We start from the raw sequence: 7,109 nt of genomic DNA on the forward strand, positions 1-7,109 counted from the left end.
CATCGCGGTGCGCGGGCCTCTCACCATCGCAGCCTTTCCTGTTGCGGAGCGCAGGCTCCAGACGCGCAGGCTCAGTAATTGTGGCTCACGGGCCTAGTTGCTCCGCGGCATGTGGGATCTTCCTAGACCAGGGCTCGAACTTGTGTCCCCTGCATTGGCAGGCGGATTCTCAACCACTGCGCCACCAGGGAAGCTCCAATCTTGAATCTTATATCAGAAAATAAGGAATTATCAAGAAAAAAAAGTCCACAGGGTGGAATGATGTCAAAGGAAAACAGGAGCCAATGGAAAGAGCTCTCAATAGCCAAAGTAGGAATGAACTTAGCAACAAAATCTGGACTGCTGGATTATAACAAAAAGTTAAAAAAACAAAGAAAAACAAACAAACAAAAACTGTCCACAGGTGTCCATGCTGGTAAAAATAAGTAACTGCACAGGGTTTTGTTTATTTGTTTGTTTGTTTTGATCAATAAAGTTGAATAGAAATCTCCTATGTGGAAGTCCAAATAATTGATGTGGACACTCAGCCATCCATGGATTGTGGAGGTGGAGATAACTCCTGTCTCCATAAGTGCTGGTTCCCAAAGTAGCTTCCTCCTAAAGAAGACACACAGCACGGAAATGGGAAAAACTTAACTTCATTGTGGGGAAATCTGACAAACTACCTCAGCCAGGTGACCAAAGTTAATAGTAACAGTGATAAGTTGCCTTGAGAGCCTGTTCCCTTGATATAAAGTGATGAGAAAGCACTTTACCTCTGTGATCTGCTTACTTAAATCCATAACTCAAGCCTAATCCTGAGATAAACACCAAGTAAATTCCAAAGCGGGACAGTCAACAAAATATCTGACCAGTACTACTCACCAATGTCAAGGTCATAGAAACAAGGACAGTCTCAGAAACTGTGAAAGCCCAGAAGAGTCTAAACAGACATGATGACTAAATGTCACGTGATACACTGGATGGCATCCTGGAAGACAAAAAGTTAGAACAAAGGAAACCCAAATGAAGTATGGATGTCAGTTAATAAGTGACAATTCGGTTGAAAACTAGAATGAGAAACCTATTGTGTCACACTAGAAATCTAGAGAAAATGGGTAACTTCCTAGTAAAAACACACATTAACAAAACGGAACATAACAAAGGAAAATACAAACAGAACAGTTAAGCCACCAAAAGACCTCTTCCCCATTTTGCTTGTCCTTTCACTGTTCCGGGATTTCGCTCTCCTGGGACAGGGAAGGAACAGAGACACAGCAGTCTGGCAGTTCCCCTAAGTTCGGACCCTACTCAGTGTCTTCACCTCGCCCAGCCATGCCCCATCCAGTAGGGCACCCAAGGGAGTCTCAGGGATTATTCGTTCTGATGTATCAGCTATGACTTTTTTGATTTCAATGGACTGGACACACTTACTAAAGTAAAATAAAACATTATTTTTAAACAATAGAAATAAATTAATAACTGCAAGAGACAGGTTTAAGAGTGGATTTGGACCTGGCAGTTCTGGTGGCTCACTCTCTTGCAGTGTGATCTGGTCTCTCTCCAATCCTTTGTCCTGCTAAATGCCTTTGGGTGGCCCCATTCACAGGAACACTCTCTCTCACTGCATCCAGGGCTTCCAGAAACTCCAGGCGACACCCACTCAATGTCCATTTTAACAGAAAAGAAGAGGTTCAGTTAAGGTCAGGGGCTGTGGTCACCCATCCAGGGCTCTTGCTGTCCTCCCTTGATGGCAGGAAGCTCTTCCACTAGCTAAAATAGCAACTTCGCTGTTGGTGGTAAACTCAAGACTCTTGCTTTGGGCATCAGGGCCTCATATCAGAGGCTGGCCCTGATTGCCAGTGTACCTCAAAAGGCACACAGACTTCATCTGTGTCCCTGGGAGGTGGGAGCCCAGGAGTCACACCTGCCCTCTGACTACATTAATCACCCATCTCCACAGAACACATTTGCTCATTTCCCAGTCTCTGCTCTCTCCTTTACAGAGAACAGAAACCAAACGGTAGGTGGTAAGGAAACTGTTACTCAACGGAGCAGTGTCTCAAGGATGATTCTATACCGTGGAATCCACAGTTGGCTGGCTTTCCGGAGGCTGCAGGGACTGGGCCCGGGATGCACGTGGCTCCTGGAGACCACGTGGCCTCAGAGTGAGAACACCAGCTGGGAAGCCACTTGCTCCCATACCTTTGATTTTTAATGAGTATGAATGTCAAAGGTTTGCAACAACCCAAAGGCCAAAGGATTGCAGGGCCACGGTCTGCTGTATGCTGGTTGTGGCCAGGGCCACACTCAATGTCTACAGGGTTATTTCCTCTCAGAAGGCTGAGAGGCTATGAGGGAGGAGGCCCTTTTCTCAATCACATGGATGTAGGGAACTGAAACATCCCAAGGGGCCATCTACGCTGCCCAGGTAGCTGTTCAATTGCCCAGCAGCAAGGTCAGCTCAGTGATTGGCCACAGGGGCTTGACAGGGCCCAGGCAGGCCTGAGCTGGAGGACCACAGATGCCTGCCTGGATGGTCAGGGGTCAAGGGATATTCTGAGATTTTATTATCTACTACTGCCCACTCAAATGGGACGAAGGATGCAGCCAGTCCTGAAGGGCACCGCCAGCCCTCAAGAAGGCAGCATATGGGGGCTGGCAGCGCTACAGCCTTGCATGCATGCCAACATGTCCCACTGAGCGCACTGCGTGTCAGGGCTGGGCTGGAACCTGGGTCCAGCCCCACCCTCCCCATGTTGGCGGCGGGGGACCTTCCTGACTTCTGAGGCCCTCCACAACCACAGACTGAGGTTAAGTTGGAGATGAAACAGCCAGCAACCAGAGCAGACATTTCATTCATCTTCTTTAGAGTCCAGGATGCGGAGAGGAAGCAGAGGCGGAGCAGAAAACCAACAGTCCAGCTCGACCCCGTGTCACTTGTACCAGGTGAGTCCCGTCCATCGTGGAGGCTCAGATAGAAGAGAGAGGGGAAGGCGAAGCAGGCCCATTAGATCGTGAACACTAGGTGTGTAAAGTATGAGTACTTTCTGGTTTTCTTTTTATTTACAGGAATTTCTATTTTTCAATCATTAAGATACGCTATTAGTAAAATAAAAAGATTAAAATTGTGTATACCTTTTCACACGCCCCTCACTAAATGTGAATTCTGTAGAAGGTACACATCTTCTGAAATCTCTTCTTACAAGAGTCACGGATTTACTTACTAAAAGCTGGCTGGAATCAACACAGGTGACTTTGCAGTTTTAGGATTGCCTGGGTCCGTGGCTTGCTGGGCTGCAGTTCCTACTTTCCACCTCTGTAAGATGCAGGTGGAGAAGAAAGGGTGAGACCTGTCTCTCTATGAGCTGTTCAGCTAGGACTCTGAGGTACCTACCTTGTGCAGCACGTGGTAGCAGAAGCACGGGTCACAGCAGGAACAGAGTACTTGGTCTTGGCCCTTAGATGACCCAGAGTGGACATTACATACTCAGCCAACAACCAGAAAAGAGAGTCCCTTTATTAAAAAAAAAAAAAAAAAAAATTACATTCAGCCAGCACCTTGGGTTCACCCAGGCCTGCTCTGACCTTCTGTTCCCCCTCTAGCACAGGCCAACGAGATAGCTCTGGGCAAAGCTGTGTTCCTACTCACCTCCCACCCACCTCAGTCAGGTCTTGCTGAACCCAGAGAACCAGGAATGCTGACCATCCTTCCAGTTTGGGGCCCCAAGGCTGTAAGCTCATCGCAGTGGGCCAGCTCTCTGGGGTCCTTCCGGCACACTCCCGAGGGTAGTGACGGGGATGCAGCTGGAATCTGAGTTGCACAGTCTGCTCATTTCACCTTCACTCGTTACGAAAAAGGTCTTTACCCATGAAACATTCACCCCACTTTTGGTCCTTTAAAAAAACAAATTTTCTTAGGAACTTTTACACCAAAGTGTCTTCCGGAAAGCAAACGTTCAGCAATAAGATTTACTTCAGTACAATTTCATTTTATGTACATACAAGTGTACTTAAAGAGGGCCATGTATACAATGAGATGCCTCGTTTGCCATTTCTTTGAAGTCTGAGGCACCTGCGGGTGAGCATACCTGAGGTTTGTGATTGTTGCTTTCATGGAGTACTGTCTTCCGCCTTTATCTCCAGACCCAAGGATGGGGAACAAAGGTGAAACAGGTCTGCACACTGCAAAATGTCTTCAGAAATCTGCAAACCCAGCTTCTTACAGGAGTTAAAGGTTAAGGACCAGGACAATGAAAGGGTGTGTGGGGGAAGGAATAGCAAGTAACCAAAACAAGGTGTCTGCGACCAGCCCACCTTCTCTGTCACGAGTGTGCACCTGGGGCTGGTCTCTGTGTTTGGGGAGCCCTTGTGCTTCACAGAAGCAGTGCTGAGCCAGGGTGGAGGAGCTGGCCACAGACACCACCTGCCAAGTACCTGTGGGACCCACTCTCAGTCCTGAGCTAAGCTTAAACCATAATTACATTTATTTACTTATTTACTGGGACAGGCAACGTGCTCAGTACTTGGAGTGACTATATTCCCCCCCATTTTATTGTTTTAAACCACTTTATGAAGGTATCATTGACATACAGAAAGCTGTACATGATTAATACATGCAACTTTGTGAGTATGGAGACAGATTACACCCATGAAACCATCACCACAATTTACACCGTAAACATATGTGTCACTCCAAAGGTGTCCTCCCGACCGATTCATTCCTTTATTTATTATTATTCCTATTACCATCATTCTTTGTGTGTATGGTAAGAACGCTTAAGATAGGAGCCATCTTCAGTAAATTTTAAGCACACAATACAGTATTGTTAACTACAGGCACCATATTATACAGCAGAACTCCAGAACTTGTTTTCATATGGCATAACTGAAACTTTGTGCCCTTGCACTAGCACCTCCCAATTTCTCAGGGACTCAGAAGGGGTGACCTGTTGCCTCGGGCCTTGACAGCTGGGAGGAAGCAGAGCCTTGGCATCTTCCTGCTCTGTCCAGACCTACGCGCGGTCTGTAAATGCTCTGCCCCTGGCCGCAGCCCCTTGCTCACACGCCCTGGTGTAAAACCCCAAGTTTGGACCCCAGGCCACCCATGCATGAGTGGCAGAAACCCTTCCCCAAGGACCTCCCTCTGCCTCTTTTTCTAGTCTTCTCCCTCCTTCCCATGCCTCTTCTTGCTTCCCCGTGAAGAAGGAGCTGGTGGAGAAGAGCGAAGCCCGGCGGCTACAATGATACACACACACACACACACACGCACGCACGCGCGCACACACACACACACACACACACACACACACACACACGCACGCACACACACACCCCTCTCCCTGCGGTGAGGGCTGCTCTGAGTGGTCGGTGCGTTCACACATTAAGCCTCATGACGACCTCGGGAGGGCAGTCCTCACTGTTCCCCCATCTCACAGATGAGGGCCCGAGGCAGAGGACAGCAGCAGCGCATCCACCCTCACACAGGATGAGGCCCAGGCGCCCCTAACCTGTGGCTCACCTGGCTCCAGCCACAGCCGCCTCGGGTTCTCGCAGGCTCTGCTGGGTCTTTTCCACAAATCCCTTCGACACCTACAGGCTCTTAACTAATCTACGAGGGCAAGTTACTCAAGTTCGTCTGAAAAACACCCCCCGGCAGGTTTCTAACCAGCTATGAGCACGGGAAAAACTGAAGACAGATGGGAGAGCCCAGGTTACAGAAGAGGTTGAAGCAGCTGCTTCGTTGGCACAGTAGGAGAAGGGAGAGCTTGGCAAGGAAAAGAAGGTGCGTGGCTGGGAAGGAGGGGCGTGTGGACCCTCTCAAAGCCCCGTCCTCCACTCAAGCACAGACTTGGACCGAGCCCAAAGCAATGTGAGGACCCTGCAGTCGACAGGTTGAGGAAGGCGTACACCCTGGACCAAGGCCAAGTGCCAGCCAATGTCTTCAGAAGGGAAGAAAAATATAAAGTAAGCGGCTCTGCTTGGAGTCTTTGAGATTGAGCTGCGAGGGGCCGACCCCAGCACCATGCCACTCCAGCACATGTCCATGCCCAGAGGTACCTTCTCCACGGGGAACTGTGGACATTTGTAGAACATATCTGCCCTTTTTCTCCACAGAAGAAGAACCTGAGAGTCAGAGAACTGAGGTATCCCGTGGAGGAGCACACACCGTTTACAGGTTGTAAATAGCTTCAGGAGGTCACCACTGCTGACCAAGCCCCAGCTGCATGCGCATTTAGGCACACAGGCGGGTCAAGAGTCAGGCAGGGTCCTTTTGCAAAGCTGCCTCGCTAAGCTTCCACTCTAATAAGGTTTTGGTTACAGAAATGCATACTCATGGCAGAAGTTTTTAAAATGCAGAAGATAACTGAGAAATAAAAATTCCCTGTGCTTCCCTCCCAAGAGATACCGCCACTAACCTACTGATCCACCAATCTCCTTTCAGCCTCAGGCTGAGCCCCTCTGACCTGGACGTCAGTCTGGCGTGGACACCACGCCCCGCACTGCCCCTCGATGTCCAGTGCGGAGTGGCCAGCGTGCTGGGTTGGGGATGGGGTGGTCTGCGCCTGGGAGAGCCCTCTGAAGAGGGCAGCTCCGAAAGGCCCAGGCCGTGGAGTAGGGTGTGAGGCTGCGTCTTCGTCACACCTCTGCTGCTGACCAGCGGGTCCCGGAGCCTCGCGACTCAGGGGCGCTCTGCACCGCAGCCGCCACCTCGCTGCTAATCGGCCTGATTCGTCTCTTTCTACCCCAGATACCACCCTGCGCATTACCAGTGACGCCAAGACCAAGCCTGCCAGCGCCAAATCCAGCAATCCCCCCTCCTGGCTTTGCAGACCCTGCTCTACAACAGCGGGGAGCGCGGGGGTGAAGCGCACTCTGCGTGCACAGAATTCGGGGAGCTAACGAGGCCCTCAGGCCCCGACTCCTAAAGCCAGGGCACCGGGTCACTCACCAGCAGCGGACAGCAAAAGGCCCTTAAATCAGAGCAAGCTACAGGAGAGGACCATCGCCCCCTTGTGGGCAGGAAGGGGGTTTCGCTGTCTCCTGAGCGTCTCCTGGAGGCCAGCATTGCCACGTGCATAGGTTTCTCATCCTCAGCACTGCTGACATTCTGGGCTGAATCGCTCCCT

At 50.2% G+C, this 7,109-nt stretch overlaps 1 long non-coding RNA gene across 4 annotated transcripts; it reads right to left on the bottom strand.

Annotated features, from left to right (window-relative positions):
- Nucleotides 1-622: 622 nt before the first annotated feature.
- Nucleotides 623-4,723, bottom strand: LOC309640735. 4 transcript variants are annotated; one of them, XR_014252370.1, is made up of 3 exons: nt 4,071-4,723; nt 1,495-3,876; nt 623-970 (listed from the first exon to the last, which is right to left on the bottom strand). It is a non-coding gene; the product is annotated as an uncharacterized lncRNA (long non-coding RNA). The 4 variants fall into 4 exon arrangements; XR_014252371.1 differs by lacking the exon at nt 4,071-4,723 and having other exon boundaries at nt 1,495-3,496; nt 3,643-4,003; XR_014252372.1 differs by lacking the exon at nt 4,071-4,723 and having other exon boundaries at nt 1,495-3,298; nt 3,377-4,003.
- Nucleotides 4,724-7,109: the final 2,386 nt, after the last annotated feature.

The sequence above is a fragment of the Balaenoptera physalus genome (assembly GCF_965194825.1).
Source record: "Balaenoptera physalus genome assembly, chromosome: 13".
NCBI lineage: Eukaryota > Metazoa > Chordata > Mammalia > Artiodactyla > Balaenopteridae > Balaenoptera > Balaenoptera physalus.